Source organism: Bufo bufo, chromosome 1, assembly GCF_905171765.1.
Source record: "Bufo bufo chromosome 1, aBufBuf1.1, whole genome shotgun sequence".
Lineage (NCBI taxonomy): Eukaryota > Metazoa > Chordata > Amphibia > Anura > Bufonidae > Bufo > Bufo bufo.
Genome location: NC_053389.1, coordinates 190,698,041 through 190,716,413, shown reverse-complemented (window position 1 = coordinate 190,716,413; position 18,373 = coordinate 190,698,041).

The window sequence follows — 18,373 nt, the reverse complement described above, 5'->3', positions numbered from 1 at the left end:
TACTGCATCTCATTATATTGACTGTCTTGGTATATTGTGTACCAAGGAAACCAGGCTTTGAAGTACTTAAAGTCTTTGGCTGGTAAAAACTCTTGCCTGATTCTAACCTGACTTGAAGGTGGTTTGCTGAATCCTTGAACTTCTATTTTCCAGTGTTTTCTGACAGGTGGCCTATCTGTCCTCGGGGTTTAAACTAGAGGTGTGGATGCCGGAAGCTGTGTCCTACACCTGCTTGCAAAAGTGCCTGGGAAGCCCTTAAGTATGGCCATGTGCTATCCTTTTACTTTAAGACAATATAAAAATCCCCTTGAATACTTGCTTTAGTAGCTGGACACTGGTCACCCCAGAGGAGCGAGCTGTAGAAGTGGACTTCTCACCTCTGGGTGGAATCTTGTGGCTTTAACCCTGGGCTGTGGAGCCAACAGGAAGATTGCAGAGAGGCAGGAGGCCTCCCTCCAGCAGGCAGCTACATCATGGCTGCTCTCTGACTAAACTTGTCCAGACTGGAACTGAACTGGACTGAACTGGAACTGGACTGCCTAACTTGGGTCTGAGCTAAGCTATATATACAGTGTAACACTGCCCCAAATGGTTTGAATCTGAAAAAAGAACTAATGTATGTGTATCAGTAAGTAGAGCAGATATCAAAATCAGAATGACTATTGTCATCATTGCAGTAACTTTCTGCTATGCAATTTATGTAATTCCTCCAACATGTTTTCACTGGAGAGCTATGTGGTCACGCCGGTTTTTGCTATTTATATGTTTTATGCTCATTTTTATATTTATATTTATGTTTCCATTGTCTACATGCAGGGCATGATCCACACCGTGCGGTTACTTCCCTTTTCCTGCCTTAACCTGGGAGGCCGTGATCACGGGTCCCATGGGCGAAATTCAGGTGGGGTTCCCGCACGCCGTGTATCACACACCATGCATGTAATCAACTAATGTCTATTCACTAATAATGTGAATTAAATCACTATAAACTACTGTTTTCACTTCTTGCTCATATATTAATATATAATAACTAAAAATAGAATAAATATGTAATCTTCCAGATCTGCAACCCACGGCAATGTATAGGGCCATATTGGTTTTGTAATTTTTGTAATGTATGTTTTTACAAGTTGTTATATGAAGTATGCTGTTCACACTGTGCGGTTTCTGTCCTTTCCTTGCATGTGTTTGGAACATGGGATTTGGTTCCCCAAGGGTTAATCAGGAGTGAACATTCCCACACAGTGTGCAACACATTCAATATGTGATTAGCAGGTTGTAAGAAGGGTGTGACGAATAGTGTGACATCCAATGGAGTTGGTGCCCTGCCTCTCAAAATTTGGAGGGTTGGACACTATACTCCTATAAATTGTGGGGTCACACTATGAAGCACCGTTACGACTAAGGGTCTAGTACCCGAAACGCGTCAACGTTTTGCATTCCGTGTACCAAGTGGCTGTGTCTGCTGTTTGTATGACAAATAAAGAAGAAGCTTTTAAAAGGATCTCCATTGCTTCCGAGACCTCTCCTTTCTAAGTTACTTGTAACACTGCCCCATCTTGTGGAGAAACTAGTGTAGTGCACCCTAACTAGGCCTGTGTAAAGGATCTTACATGAAGAATCACATTGTGACATGGGAGAATATGACATGAGATGAAGTACAGCATACAGGCATGTTATAAGATAATAAAAGACAATAAAACAAGTTTGTGGTGCCCACAATCACATAGTGGGACACTGCATGAGGGATGAACTACACAGCCAGCAGGCACAGCTTACGATGGAGCACTTTAACTTACCCCAGTCCTAGGCTCCCTGGAAGTGAAGAGGAAACATTGGGTCCCTGTTGCTGGTGCAGGAGTCTTGTCAGGTGCTGCATATGTAAGGCTTCTAAAGACGGTCGTCAGACATATTGTGCTGACATTGTGAGAAGGCCCCATGGTACCCTGCACTCCCTGGCTGCCGGGAATGCTCTAAGGCAGTGATGGCAAACCTTTTACAGACCGAGTGCCGAAACTGCAATCCAAAACCCACTTATTTATCACAAAGTGCCAAAACGGCAATGTAACCTGGATACTATATAGTGTATTTGCCATGTACTTTATCATTTAGCTATAATATCCTGCCTACACTCAGTGCGCTGCCTGTGCTGTTCATAGCGCGCCCTGCGCTGATGAATGGCAGGAGAAGTCTAAGGCATATTAGCGCACCATAGACTTTTTCCAGGGTGCTGGTGCCCACAGAGAGGGCTCTGAGTGCCGCCTCTGGCACCCGTGCCATAGGTTCGCCACCACTGCTCTAAGGTGTCCATAGTTATCCAGGCTTAACACTGCACCGCCTCATTTTTGGAATGTGTTTCTTACCTAGTGGATAGTGCTGTTGTTCTACACAGGGACTGGTACCACTCTGGAGTGATAGTAGCAACTACAAGAGTTCTGTTCCTCTGCTCCCCATTGTGACTTCTTGTGGCTGACAAGCTTTCCTACCCTCCCCACCATCTATATATTCCAGGGAGGTCATTACTGATTCCTAGCTAGAATAATACTGCACCTCAATATACCAGTGGTGTGGTAAGCAATATCGGCAAGTGGTTAAAGTGTTAATGTCAATGTATTTCATGTATTAAATGTCCATGGGCTGTGTATGGAGTGGGAGGCTCTCTAGTGGCTAGGCAGGGCTGGCTCAATCCTTTCCTCTCTAGGAGAAAGTAAAGTTCAGTCTAGTGTGAGCTGCAGATGAGTACACAGCTAAAGCACAGCACTGACAGGGTAATTATCTCCCCCTGTGGATTACAAAAGCAAAAGTCAAGGGGAGGATTCAATAGTACACTTTGTCTAAGGCCTCATGCACACGAACGTTTTTTTTCACGGTCCGCAAAAACAGGGTCCGTAGGTCCGTGATCCGTGACCGTTTTTTCGTCCGTGGGTCTTCCTTGATTTTTGGCGGATCCACGGACATGAAAAAAAAGTCATTTTGGTGTCCGCCTGGCGGTGCGGAGCCAAACGGATCCGTCCTGAATTACAATGCAAGTCAATGGGGACTGATCCGTTTGACGTTGACACAATATGGTGCCATTTCAAACGGATCCGTCCCCATTGACTTTCAATGTAAAGTCCGGAGTCCCTTTTATACCATCAGATCGGAGTTTTCTCCAATCCGATGGTATATTTTAACTTGAAGCGTCCCCATCACCATGGGAACGCCTCTATGTTAGAATATACTGTCGGATATGAGTTAGATCGTGAAACCTCATTTCCGACAGTATATTCTAACACAGAGGCGTTCCCATGGTGATGGGGACGCTTCTAGTTAGAATATACTACAAACTGTGTACATGACTGCCCCCTGCTGCCTAGCAGCATCCGATCTCTTACAGGGGGCCGTGATCAGCACAATTAACCCCTCAGGTGCCGCACCTGAAGGGGTTAATTGTACTATCATATCCCCCTGTAAGAGATCAGGGCTGCCAGGCAGCAGGGGGCAGACCCCACCCCCCCTCCCCAGTTTGAATATCATTGGTGGCCAGTGCGGCCCCCCCCCCCCCTTCCTCCATTGTAATAAATCGTTGGTGGCACAGTGTGCGCCCCCCCCTTCCTCCCTCTATTGTAATAATTCGTTGGTGGCACAGTGTGCCCCCCCCCCCTTCCTCCCTCTATTGTAATAATTTGTTGGTGGCACAGTGTGCGCCCCCCCCCCCTTCCTCCCTCTATTGTAATAAATCGTTGGTGGCAATCATTGGCCCCCCTCCCTCTATAGCATTAACAACATTGGTGGCCAGTGTGCGGCCTCCCATCTTGCGCCCCCCCCCCCCCCCCCCCCCATCATTGGTGGCAGCGGGTTACTAGCAATAGTACAAGATTCATACTTACCTGGGAGCTGTGATGTTCGTGTCCGGCCGGGAGCTCCTCCTACTGGTAAGTGACGGTTCATTTAGCAATGCGCCGCACAGACCTGTCACTTACCAGTAGGTGGAGCTCCCGGCCGGACACGAACATCGCAGCAGCAGGTAAGTATTAATCTTCTACTATTGTACTATTGCTAAGTAACCATGGCAACGAGGACTGTAGTAGCGTCCTGGTTGCCATGGTTACCGATCGGAGCCCCAGCGATTAAACTGGGACTCCGATCGGAACTCCGCTGCCACCAATGATGATGGGGGGGAGGGGGGGGAGATGGGAGGCTGCACACTGGCCACCAACGTTGTTAATGCTATAGAGGGGGGGGGGCAATGGGGGGCGCACACTGTGCCACCAACGATTTATTACAATAGAGGGAGGAAGGGGGGGGGGCGCACACTGTGCCACCAACGAATTATTACAATAGAGGGAGGGAGGGGGGGGGGCGCACACTGTGCCACCAACGAATTATTACAATAGAGGGAGGGGGGGGGCCGCACTGGCCACCAATGATATTCAAACTGTGGAGGGGGGGGAGGGTCTGCCCCCTGCTGCCTGGCAGCCCTGATCTCTTACAGGGGGATATGATAGTACAATTAACCCTTTCAGGTGCCGCACCTGAAGGGGTTAATTGTGCTGATCACGGCCCCCTGTAAGAGATCGGGTGCTGCCAGGCAGCAGGGGGCAGTCTTGTACACAGTTTGTAGTGTATTCTAACTAGAAGCGTCCCCATCACCATGGGAACGCTTCTGTGTTAGAATATACTGTCGGTTCTGAGTTTTCACGAAGTGAAAACTCAGCTTTGAAAAAGCCTTATGCAGACGGATCTTCGGATCCGTCTGTATAAAAACTAACCTACGGCCACGGATCACGGACACGGATGCCAATCTTGTGTGCATCCGTGTTCTTTCACGGACCCATTGACTTGAATGGGTCCGTGAACCGTTGGCCGTGAAAAAAATAGGACAGGTCATATTTTTTTCACGGCCAGGAAACACGGATCACGGATGCGGCTGCAAAACGGTGCATTTTCCGATTTTTCCACGGACCCATTGAAAGTCAATGGGTCCGCGAAAAAAAACGGAAAACGGCACAACGGCCACGGGTGCACACAACGGTCGTGTGCATGAGGCCTTATACTTCTCATTTTTGCTGAAAACACTTCTGGCTTTGGATCAAAAAACTGGAGTGGCTTTTCTAAAAAAAAAAAAAAAACACTGTCGGAAATTACCCTTAAAAGGGAGATTTCTTACTGTGGCTTGTTACCTTGATTTCTGACCATGGCTTCACTACTGATGTTCTGTTTTTCTCTTGGACTTCTGCTTGGGACTTGTAGTTCCATGCAATATTACCCTTTAAATCTGTACTTAATTAAACTCTCGCTCTCTCTCTCTCTGAGAGCCATAATTTTTTATTTTATTGTTGATATAGCTGTGTGAGGGATTGCTTTGTTGAGGGACAAGTTGTACTTTTTAATGGTACCATTATTTCATTTTCCATATAATGTATTGTGAAACAGTAAAAAAATATATATGTGTAGTGTAATATGTGTAAAATAGACAAAAAATACAATTCCACCATTATTCTTTGGGTTTATTTTTAATAAATTCATTATGCAGTAAAAATGACATGGCAGCCTTAGGGCTCGTTCACACGAACGCATGATGCCCGTTTCCATATTGCGGACCGCATTTGCGGATCCGCAATGCACTGGCACCGTGGCCATTCCGCAAATCCGGAGATGCGGAACAGTGTGGAATGGAAGAACGGAACACTTCGGAGTGCTTTCTGAGGTTCTGTTCCGTGCTTCTGCACCTCAAAAAGATAGAACTTGCTCTATCGTTTTGCGGAACAGAAGGATCGCGGACCTATTCAAGTGAATGGGTATGTGATCCCCATGCGCCTGCCACACGGATGGTGCCCGTGCATTGCAGACCGCAATTTGCGGTCCACAGCACGGGCTTCACACGTTCGTGTGAACGAGCCCTTAATCTGTGGGTCAGTTCAATTACTGAGATATTGAATTTATATTCAGTGACACGTCAGATTTGCAAAATTAGTCTTGGTCAGGAAGTAGTTAAGCTCTTTAGAGAGACGGTGGAGAGTTTAAATTTGTCATCCTTTCCCCTATAGAGCAACTCCAAAACTCACCGTATTGCTATAACTTCCTTTTTATGAGTGCTTCCCTCAAAAACATATTAAATACTATACTCAATTGTATGATGATGTAATCTTTAGTAACTTTGCAAATCTTACAATTTCAGTTTCCCACAGTCTTGCCTCTTCACTGGTATTAACAGTCATGGCACAACTGTGTGTATTAATCCCGATCAGTGGTGCACAACCTTTTTTGGTCTGAGGGCCACATTGTGACATTGTTCTATTTCAAGGGGCCACTTGTTTACGGGCTGATTAGCTTCATAATTATCGGAAACAAGTCTTCCTTTGAACTGTTGTTCCTGATAATTGCCTGAATTTTATGCAGTGTAAAGGAGCCTTAAGCGGCAACATGTCCTTCCCTGCCATCCTGCCTTCTATTCATAAATGAGTGCTTTCCTTCACTGCTGTTTGGTTACCACCGCCTTCTGTCCCACAGTCATAGGTTATATCAATGTGACAGGTGCCATGCAAAAAAGGATCCAGATAGGTGAGAGTATAATACCATAATAATGGTAACAAAACAAGGTGTCGAAGGCGAATATTTTTAAAAGCTCTATGTTACTATTAGAGATGGCCCGAACTATCCGACGGCGAACAGTTCCCGGCGAACATAGCTTGTTCGCGTTCGCCTCTGCCGGGCGAACACATGCGATGTTCGGTCCGCCCCCTATACATCATCATTGAGCAAACTTTGACCCTGTACCTCACAGTCAGCAGACACATTCCAGCCAATCAGCAGCATACCCTCCCTCCCAGACCCTCCCACCTCCTGCACAGCATCCATTTTAGATTCATTCTGAAGCTGCAGTCTTAGTGAGAGGAGGGAGACTGTAACTGCTGCTGATTTAATTGGGAAATCGATAGCTAGGCTAGTGAATTCAGTGTCCACTCCAGTCCTGAAAGACTCATCTGATCTCTGCTGTAAGGACAGCGTCCTGACAGCACCCCAAAAAGCCCTTTTTAGGGCTGCAACATTAGTCTGCTTTTTTTTTTTCCTTTATATACATATTGCAGTTGCCTGGCCTGCCTGTGTGTGAGGAGCTGCAGGCCCACAGACTGTAGTGTGCCCACTGCCAGTGCTCACCCCTGTCATTCCGTGTGGCACAGGACTTTGCTTAAAAAAAGGCACTTAATTTTTACACTTTAATCTAAGGTTAGTTGCCTGCCAGTGTGTGTCAGGCTGACTTCCACTGACTGTAGTGTGCCCACTGCCAGTGCCCACCACTCATACCGGCTGGCACAGGACTTTGCATAAAAAAGGCATTTAATTTTTACACTTTAGTGTAATTTCAGCTGCTTGCCTGCTGCTAGTGTGTGTCAGGCCGACTTCAACTGACTGTAGTGTGCCCACTGCCAGTGCCCACCCCTGTCATCCCGTGTGGCACAGGACTTTGCTTAAAAAAAAGGCACTTAATTTTTACACTTTAATCTAAGGTTAGTTGCCTGCCAGTGTGTGTCAGGCTGACTTCCACTGACTGTAGTGTGCCCACTGCCAGTGCCCACCACTCATACCGGCTGGCACAGGACTTTGCATAAAAAAGGCATTTAATTTTTACACTTTAGTGTAATTTCAGCTGCTTGCCTGCTGCTAGTGTGTGTCAGGCCGACTTCAACTGACTGTAGTGTGCCCACTGCCAGTGCCAACCACTGATACCGGGTGGCACAGTAGCTTGCCGATAAATAAGGCATTTAATTTTTAGACAGTAGTCTAAATTCAGTTGCTTGCCTGCTGCCAGTGTGTGTCAGGCCCGCTTCCACTGACTGTAGTGTGCCCACTGCCAGTGCCAACCACTGATACCGGGTGGCACAGTAGCTTGCCGATAAATAAGGCATTTAATTTTTAGACAGTAGTCTAAATTCAGTTGCTTGCCTGCTGCCAGTGTGTGTCAGGCCCTCTTCCACTGACTGTAGTGTGCCCACTGCCAGTGCCAACCACTCATACCGGGTGGCACAGTAGCTTGCCGATAAATAAGGCATTTAATTTTTACACTTTAGTGTAATTTCAGTTGCTTGCCTGCTGCCAGTGTGTGTCAGGCCCGCTTCTACTGACTGTAGTGTGCCCACTGCCAGTGCCAACCACTGATACCATCTCCCCGTTCGAAAAATCTATTCAATAAATGGCACCCAGATTGGGGACGTTAGAGGGATTAAACTGATGAGAATAGTACTACAGAAAATACCACTCATATCGGGTGTGACAGTAAATTGCACGGCGCAGACGCAGTCACCGTGGATAAAAACAAAGGGGAGGGAGCCAGCGTTTTTTTAACCATCTCCCCGTTCGAAAAATCAATTCAATTGACCTTTCGGGGACCCTTGGTGTTGTACGTGGCTGGGTGGAGGAAGAAACCTTCAATGACATCACCGGGACGTGGCTAGCTTGGTATCCAACCTTGTGCAAATGGGGAGTTTGCGGTTGTGCAAATGAACTGTTTGCGGTGCATTAAAAGGGGAGTTTGGTCTGTCAATGTCTGTGATGCGGGCGTAACCCTTACACTACCTGATCGATACAACATCATACCTGATCGTATACACACACTGGATGTTTTAAAGCACGTTATTCCAAACAATTTAGGAATGTTAGTTGATTTATGCCCTTTATGGATTAAAACCCGACTCTGCGTCCACTACGTAATTTTCCATGGGAGTTTTGCCATAGATCCCCCTCCGGCATGCCACAGTCCAGGTGTTAGACCCCTTGAAACAACTTTCTCATCACTATTGTGGCCAGAAAGAGTCCCTGTGGGTTTTAAAATTCGCCTGTCTATTGAAGTCTATGGCGGTTCGCCCGGTTCGCCAGTTCGCGAACATTTGCGGAAGTTCTCGTTCGCTGTTCGCGAACTGAAAATTTTATGTTCGCGACATCACTAGTTACTATCTGCTGCCTCCAAATCCACGAGGAAAGAGCGGGAAAGGAGCATCCACTGTAAATTTTCTGCCTGTATCACCACAGACACAAGACTTCACAGACAATCACTGCACCTGTCTCCTTCGGTGCTTTAATCACTTCCCATATCCCCCTAAATCTCTCCCCTCCAATAAAAAAAGTTTAAACTTTTTTCACTCTATCAATAATATACGCCAATATAATATATCACCTGTTACAGAGTTCATTTACTTCTCGAACATTCAACAGAGCAAGTGATGAGGGGACAGCCCCGACCATGTTTATTGCAGGTATATAAACAAATGCCCAATCAACACTGCACCGCACAGGGAGGCAAATAATCCATGGAACCCAATATAGTCCAATGGCAAATACAGTCCACAGAGCAAAGTCTAATCTAGTAGAGCGGGATATACAGCAAAGGGGATATAGTCCACAGGGCTCCGCTTACTGGTCACAGGAGCAGCAAAACTTCAGGATGCTGGCCTCAGCTTCAACTCCTCTCATGCATGTTACCACAAACGATGCATGTCCTTCAAGCAATGTTCCATTTCAAAACAGCAAAGTCTCTATCAGAAATAAAATTAGCACAATACCTTGCTGACTAACTCCAGTGTACAGCCTTGCTGAACCTTCTAGTTCTTTCTTTTCTGTCTGGAGTACTTTAATGTAGCAATGGCTTTTCTGCTGTAAATTTCCCAGAGATGATGGATCTCTGGGACTCATGCCTAGTTTTCTGAGTGAGCATATATACACTGCTCAAAAAAATAAAGGGAACACAAAAATAACACATCCTAGATCTGAATTAATTTAATATTCTTCTGAACTACTTTGTTCTTTACATAGTTGAATGTGCTGACAACAAAATCACACAAAAATAAAAAAATGGAAATCAAATTTTTCAACCCATGGAGGTCTTGATCTGGAGTCACACTCAAAATTAAAGTGGAAAAACACACTACAGGCTGATCCAACTTTGATGTAATGTCCTTAAAACAAGTCAAAATGAGGCTCAGTAGTGTGTGTGGCCTCCACGTGCCTGTATGACCTCCCTACAACGCCTGTGCATGCTCCTGATGAGGTGGCGGACGGTCTCCTGAGGGATCTCCTCCCAGACCTGGACTAAAGCATCTGCCAACTCCTGGACAGTCTGTGGTGCAACGTGACGTTGGTGGATAGAGCGAGACATGATGTCCCAGATGTGCTCAATTGGATTCAGGTCTGGGGAACGGGCGGGCCAGTCCATAGCATCAATGCCTTCATCTTGCAGGAACTTCTGACACACTCCAGCCACATGAGGTCTAGCATTGTCTTGCATTAGGAGGAACCCAGGGCCAACCGCACCAGCATATGGTCTCACAAGGGGTCTGAGGATCTCATCTCGGTACCTAATGGCAGTCAGGCTACCTCTGGCGAGCACATGGAGGGCTGTGCGGCCCTCCAAAGAAATGCCACCCCACACCATTAATGACCCAATGCCAAACCGGTCATGCTGGAGGATGTTGCAGGCAGCAGAACGTTCTCCACGGCATCTCCAGACTCTGTCACGTCTGTCACATGTGCTCAGTGTGAACCTGCTTTCATCTGTGAAGAGCACAGGGCGCCAGTGGCGAATTTGCCAATCTTGGTGTTCTCTGGCAAATGCCAAACGTCCTGCACGGTGTTGGGCTGTAAGCACAACCCCCACCTGTGGACGTCGGGCCCTCCTATCACCCTCATGGAGTCTGTTTCTGACCGTTTGAGCAGACACATTCACATTTGTGGCCTGCTGGAGGTCATTTTGCAGGGCTCTGGCAGTGATCCTCCTGTTCCTCCTTGCACAAAGGCGGAGGTAGCGGTCCTGCTGCTGGGTTGTTGCCCTCCTACGGCCTCCTCCACGTCTCCTGATGTACTGGCCTGTCTCCTGGTAGCGCCTCCATGCTCTGGACACTACGCTGATAGACACAGCAAACCTTCTTGCCACAGCTAGCATTGATGTGCCATCCTGGATAAGCTGCACTACCTGAGCCACTTGTGTGGGTTGTAGACTCCGTCTCATGCTACCACTAGCGTGAAAGCACCGCCAGCATTCAAAAGTGACCAAAACATCAGCCAGGAAGCATAGGAACTGAAAAGTGGTCTGTGATCACCACCTGCAGAACCACTCCTTTATTGGGGGTGTCTTGCTAATTGCCTATAATTTCCACCTGTTTTCTATCCCATTTGCACAACAGCATGTGAAATTGATTGTCACTCAGTGTTGCTTCCTAAGTGGACAGTTTGATTTCACAGAAGTGTGATTGACTTGGAGTTACATTGTGTAGTTTAAGTGTTCCCTTTATTTTTTTGAGCAGTGTAGCTCCTCTCTCTTCCTCAACTAGCACACAACTCACTCACACAACTGAACTAGGGGTGGATATATGTTAGGATAGTTAAACCTGACCTATCCATCATAACATTACATTAAACCAATTAACATGACAACAAACTCTTTTGCAGTTACCCTGTTCTGGGGTACTGTATCCCCCCTTATTGTTAGATAAACCGTCTTTGGTGTTCTTGACAAAGAATCCCTGTGCAAAACAGGATGATATACTCAAAGATGCAGAACTGAGCTGGCTCCTTTCTCTTGACTTTATTTGCAAAAGAGGGGTTAAGACATAAGAAAAATACAAGCAATAAGCCTAGGCACATTTTTTGGTACAGGCAGATGGGAACTAAACAGATGGAATCTGCAGAACAGGTAAAAGGATTGCTTAGCTAATAAAATATCAAAGGGAATAACTCAACGGCTATTCTTGGGCTTAATTGCATTAAAGTCTAGTCCTCACATAGAGCAACAAAAAGACTCAGGGGACTTAGCTATGTTAAAGTATATTACCTGGCATAGTGTCCAACCTTTGGAGAACTTTCACATTGTGGTTCAGATATGTTTGAGTATTTAGCAATGGGTTCAAAATGTAAATTTTTTTTGTGTTTTTTTTTCAAAGTGCTCGGGTATGTTTGAGTCCTTCTTTAGGTACTTTCCTTTTAAAAGGAACCTGTCACAGTGAAAATGCTAAATAATCCATATGCAGCATGTTATAGATCAGGACTTTAGCACAAAGAGCTCCAGTTCATCAGAACCTTTCTTTAAGTGCACCACTTAAACACTACAGCAACAGTTTTTTTTTTGGTGTCTAACCTGAGAAAGAAAGGGTGGTGCAATGGCAAAACTTGGATATATGGGGTCAAGAGAGCCATATAATAGTCTTTGGGTCAGGCTCTATGAGACCAAAGACACACAAATAGGGATAGACTCTTACCTCAGTCGCTCATGGCTTTCTGACTTATGGTTGGTCACAGTTTAGGTGACCAACATAATCAATCATTTATTTTAGAAATCATTTGCTAAAACTGGAGTTTCCTGGATGAGCATGTCTTGGCATCCTGCTGGTTACATTGACTGTAGCTCTGGCAGATGACGTGGTACGGTTGCAAGCTGGTCATGAAAGACTCGGCTGGGTCCCAGGGTAAAGGGAGTGTGTCCGCAGCAGCAACGACCGTGTATTCTGGCCTATTGGCATGGCAGTAGGCCTCCCAGGCCTTACTTCTCTGCAGCTCTGGTAGTTTCCATGGTAGTACCTAGGGTGCCCTCAACCCCGCAGAGATGGCAGTGACAGGACTCACTTGGATGGTATTACTGGTACAGGCAGCTGTAGGCAGTGCCAGCAAATTGGGCATCAATGGCCCTGGGTCCTTGCAGGTCATTGACCTTGAAAGCCAAAAGTGATGTGTCCTTCCATCTCTGAGCGCAGACTGTATTGCTCTGAGGGTTTCATGTTATCTTCTGGTCACTGCTTGATTGGCACCAGTTATCTAGGCAGATGGCTTATCCTTGCTGTGTACCATTCCCTCAGCCCATTAATCAGAGTATATTCCACTTGGTCCTCTGGATAGAAACTATGCAAGTGTTGAGGGAGGTACATTCTCTTAACAGACTGCCGGCTCACCAGGATCTTCTTTGTGGATTTGTCATCCTAAAGAAAGTCTAAACTGCGGACCACAGAAAACCAGCGACACTGTCCAGAATCCTGATGACTTCCAGCTCCCGTTGGTTCTTTCAATCCAGAAGTTCTTGTAGTTGGGCCCTCATTTGCTGCACTAGCTCATGATCTCAGCCCACCAGTGGCAAAATACACTCCGGAACTTTGTTCAGCAAGGCGATATGGCAGGAGCTACAATTGATTTAGACGAATTAGCTGGTGCAGGATGTGGTACTGGAACCCATGTCTGCTTTTCTCTCTGGGCAAACTGGTGTTTTTCCAGCACTGGCAGAAGTTTGGGCTTTTCATCCCCACAGCATGTCAGCCCTGTTTGGCTGGCTTCTTCCTGTCATCTTGTGTTCTTGGTTCTTCAGGCAGCGGATCTTCTAGCGACAGTCTGGCAGTGTCTGTCCTAGGCAATGCTGCTTCTGGAATTAAACCTTTATTTTTAGTGAAAATGGTGTACAGCTGAAAGTGCTGTACACTCCAGCAGCAGAGCACATGACACGTACGTCCTTCCTGCTCCTTGCAGGGAATTCTCTTGCTGATTCCCATGCTTTGATGGACGGAACTATGGCAAGGATTCCTTAACCGCAGGCAGAGTGAGTGATGACACCTGCAGCAATTCCCTGACACATAATTGTTCCTATTCTCTCGCAAGCACAGACAGCGCCATAGCTTCCAGGTTTCCACTGTTTTAAACAACAGAGACCCAAAACTAATGTCTTCTATTGTCGATAATGCCAAATGCAGACATTTAACCCCTTAAATACCGTGGTCAATTGTGGCCATGACATCTGAGGCAGCTTTCCCGGGGAACTCTGCACTCCCAGGTCTTAAACAGCTTCCCCTGTTAGTTCTGTGTAAAAACATTAACCTCTCTAAAGAAACTAAGGCTATTAAAGTTGTAGTTCCTGTGAAGCCCTGCTGGTAGAAGGGCTCCATAAGAACTTAGCAAATATGCAATACATTGCAATGGCAATTCAATGCAATAAAAGGGAGAAGTAATGTAATAAATACTTGTTAAAGTAAGTGCAGGAGATACAGTGGATATAAAAAGTCTACACACCCCTGTTAAAATGGCAGGTTTCTGTGCTGTAAAAAAAATGGCCTATAAACTGTACAACTCAATTGAAAAACAAACGGAAATCTTTTAGGTGGAGGGAAGAAAACAAAAAAAAAATTAAAATAATGTGGTTGCATAAGTGTGCACAACCTCTTATAACTGGGGATGTTGCTGTGTTCAGAATTAAGCAATCACATTCAAAATCATGTTAAATAGGAGTCAGCATACACCTGCCATCATTTAAAGTGCCTCTGATTAACCCCAAATAAAGTTCAGCCTCTCTAGTTGGTCTTTCCTGAAATTTTCTTAGTCGCATCCCACAGCAAAAGCCATGGTCCACAGAGAGCTTCCAAAGAATCAGAGATCTCATTGTTAAAATGTATCAGTCAGGAGAAGGGTACAAAAGAATTTCCAAGGCATTAGATATACCATGGATCACAGTGAAGTCATCATCAAGTGGAGAAAATATGGCACAACAGTGACATTACCAAGAACTGGACGTCCCTCCAAAATTGATGAAAAGAGGGAATTATGAACAGTTCCAAATACCAGTCAATATTGGCACAAAACCTTCAGGCTTTTGCTAGAAAGCTGAACATGAAGAGGAACTTCATCTTTCAGCATGACAACTACCCATAGCATACATAAAAATCAACAAAAGAATGGCTTCACCAGAAGAAGATTAAAGTTTTGGAATGGCCCAGCCAGAGCCCAGACCTGAATCCGATTGAAAATCTGTGGGGTGATCTGAAGAGGGCTGTGCACAGGAGATGCCCTCGCAATCTGACAGATTTGGAGTGTTTTTGCAAAGAAGAGTGGGCAAATCTTGCCAAGTCAAAATGTGCCATGCTGATAGACTCATACCCAAAAAGACTGAGTGCTTTAATAAAATAAAAAGGTGCTTCAACAAAGTATTAGTTTAAGGGTGTGCACACTTATGCAACCATATTATTTTATCTTTATATTTCTTCTTCCCTCTACCTAAAAGATTTCAGTTTATTTTTCAATTGAGTTTTACAGTTTATAGGTCACATTAAAGGTGGAAAAAGTTCTGAAATGATTTATCTTTGTCTAATTTTTTTAAACCACAGGAACCTGACATTTTAACAGGGGTGTGTAGACTTTTTATATCCACTGTATGTTATATATGCAGGAGATACACATTTCTAGGTTACAGACTGATAAAGCACAAATACAATGGTCTTTACAAGTACAAATACCTGCAGAACCTGTTGACTGTGAAATCTCAAATGTGAACCATGCAGCTACCCGGGATGAGCCAGAACAAAGTATGAGAGTGGGTGGGAAATTAAGGTTCTTATAAATGCTTCTGTAATTCCCAGATTGAGGGGTACAGAAGATGTAAGATATGGCTGGCGAAGCCATCTCAAAGTGTGGAAGGGTTTATTGGCAATATTCCCTCTCAAAGAGGCAAAGTCTCTATCAGCCTCGATTGTTTAAAGACTGCATGTTAAGAATTTGAGAGAGAAAGTTAGTGTTTTATTGATCGAAACAACACAATTAAGGAGAACTATTCATATGAACTGTTTGTCTCGATTTATTTCATCAAGTATCTAGTGGATCAAAGTGCTATATGAACTGTTTGCCTCGATTTATTCCATTGATTATCTAGTGGATCAAAGTGCAATAATGGACTAAAATACCTTCATGCCAGGGTGTTTTTCTTATTGAGTATATGGACTACATGCACAAATATATCAATTCCTATCTCAATATTTTATATTTTAAATTTTTTATTTTTTTATTTATATTTGTATATTTTTGCATTACATATTAATCATTTTTAAATTGTTCTTATTGATTGCTGTTATATTTTTGTGAAAAAAACCCTATTTGCTGCATTACTCTAGATGTCCGAGTGCCTATCCAATTAATTATTTCTGCTGTTTAAATTTAACAATTAACTCTTTTGCAGTGACCCTGTTCTGGGGTACTGCATATATACGGTATACGTGCTATAATTTTTACAGTGCCACACTGTATAGGAAAGTACTGTATCTGCTTTACTTTACAGTGATACTCCTTCACATCTTTTCTGGGACCTATGCCAAACATGGTCACGCAGTGTGATGTGACCAAAGTCTTAAAGAGGATGTCCACCCATTGAATAAAAATTGTGGATAACTGGCACATTGTGAAAAAAATCCCCAATGAACTGCTTTTGTTGGCCCATGTTCCTGCAGCCCGTCTCATCCCTGCTGCTTCCGGTCCTCACCTGACTGAGTAATGTGCTGCTGCTGGACAATCAATGACCTCAGCGGTCAAAAGCCGCGCCTGCACACATCAGCACTGAGGGCACTGATTGGTTGACAGAAGTGACATACAGGGTATTGGCACATCACACTTCCAGCAGGTTGGGACGGGAAGCAGCGGGGACGGAGACAGTACATAGGAACCGGAATGACCATATTAGGTTTGTGGTTTTTAGATTTTTTGCCTGGCCATCCCTAATATTTTTCAGGGCCTGGACAACCCCTTTAAAGATTTTTATTTATTTATTTATTTTTATGTCTCAAGCTAAAGGCTTGTTTTAAAACCTTAGTAGGAGAATATACAGTCGTGGCCAAAAGTTTTGAGAATGACACAAATATTAGTTTTCACAAAGTTTGCTGCTAAACTGCTTTTAGATCTTTGTTTCAGTTGTTTCTGTGATGGAGTGAAATATAATTACACGCACTTCATACGTTTCAAAGGCTTTTATCGACAATTACATGACATTTATGCAAAGAGTCAGTTTTTGCAGTGTTGGTCCTTCTTTTTCAGGACCTCTGCAATTCGACTGGGCATGCTCTCAATCAACTTCTGGGCCAATTCCTGACTGATAGCAACCCATTCTTTCATAATCACTTCTTGGAGTTTGTCAGAATTAGTGGGTTTTTGTTTGTCCACCCGCCTCTTGAGGATTGACCACAAGTTCTCAATGGGATTAAGATCTGGGGAGTTTCCAGGCCATAGACCCAAAATAGAGGTCTAATTCATGCTTACCATACCAATCTCCCCTAACTTATAACTTACTGGAAGTCCAGCTTTGTCTGGACCTTACACACACCTCTGTTCATCTGCGCACAGGACTCTGGTCACATAGGGCGGTTTTCTTCCTCACTCTGGCTTATGCGCAGTATTATTGTTCTAGCGCACCCAGGGGTAATTGGAAGCTACCTTCCTATGTTACACACATTTAATCCTTGCAATTTGCAAGCAGTAGATATTCCAATCTACCATAGGGACTGCTAGATTGTTACCTATCCGCTGATGTCAATTATATCAATATTATGATTATTATTTTTTACTAAATTTGTTATGATATAATTAAGTCTAGTCTGGTGAATGTCAGAAGGTCATGTTTAGTTGTTTGCACTATATGTTTTTAATTTGTGGAATAATGATATGTTCACATTGTGCGGCTTTTCTTTCCAGAGACTGAATTCCTTGGTATTCCGAGGGTTAATATGTCTGGAGGATGTCCGCACAATGTGTTACCAATTATACCTGTGATTGATGTAGCAAATGAAGAGGTGTGTCACAGTGTGTGGCAGCCTATGGGGCTGGAGACTCCTTCCTTGATTTTGGAGGAGGTGTACTCCAACTCCTTTAAATTGTGGGGTCACACACAGCAAAGTGTTACGACTAAGGGTACTCACCCGAAACGCGTCAACGCCCGTGCAGTGTTGTGGTGGCTACGTCCGTTTTTACATGTGACTAATAAAGAAGAGCTGACAGAGGATCTCTATTGTCTCCGGGACCTTTTCTTCACTTATTTGCAACCCAAAATGTCAACGTTTTGGTCCCCGAGCCACTTAGTTATCACTTTTGCCTTATGGCACGGTGCTCCATCGTGCTGGAAAATGCATTGTTCTTCACCAAACTGTTGTTGGATTGTTGGAAGAAGTTGCTGTTGGAGGGTGTTTTGGTACCATTCTTTATTCATGGCTGTGTTTTTGGGCAAAATTGTGAGTGAGCCCACTCCCTTGGATGAGAAGCAACCCCACACATGAATGGTCTCAGGATTCTTTACTGTTGGCATGACACAGGACTGATGGTAGCGCTCACCTTTTCTTCTCCGGACAAGCCTTTATCCAGATGCCCCAAACAATCGGAAAGAGGCTTCATCGGAGAATATGACTTTGCCCCAGTCCTCAGCAGTCCATTCACCATACTTTCTGCAGAAGATCAATCTGTCCTTGATGTTTTTTTTAGAGATAAGTGGCTTCTTTGCTGGCCTTCATGACACCAGGCCATCTTCCAAAAGTCTTCGCCTCACTGTGCGTGCAGATGCGCTCACACCTGCCTGCTGCCATTCCTGAGCAAGCTCTGCACTGGTGGCACTCCGATCCCGCAG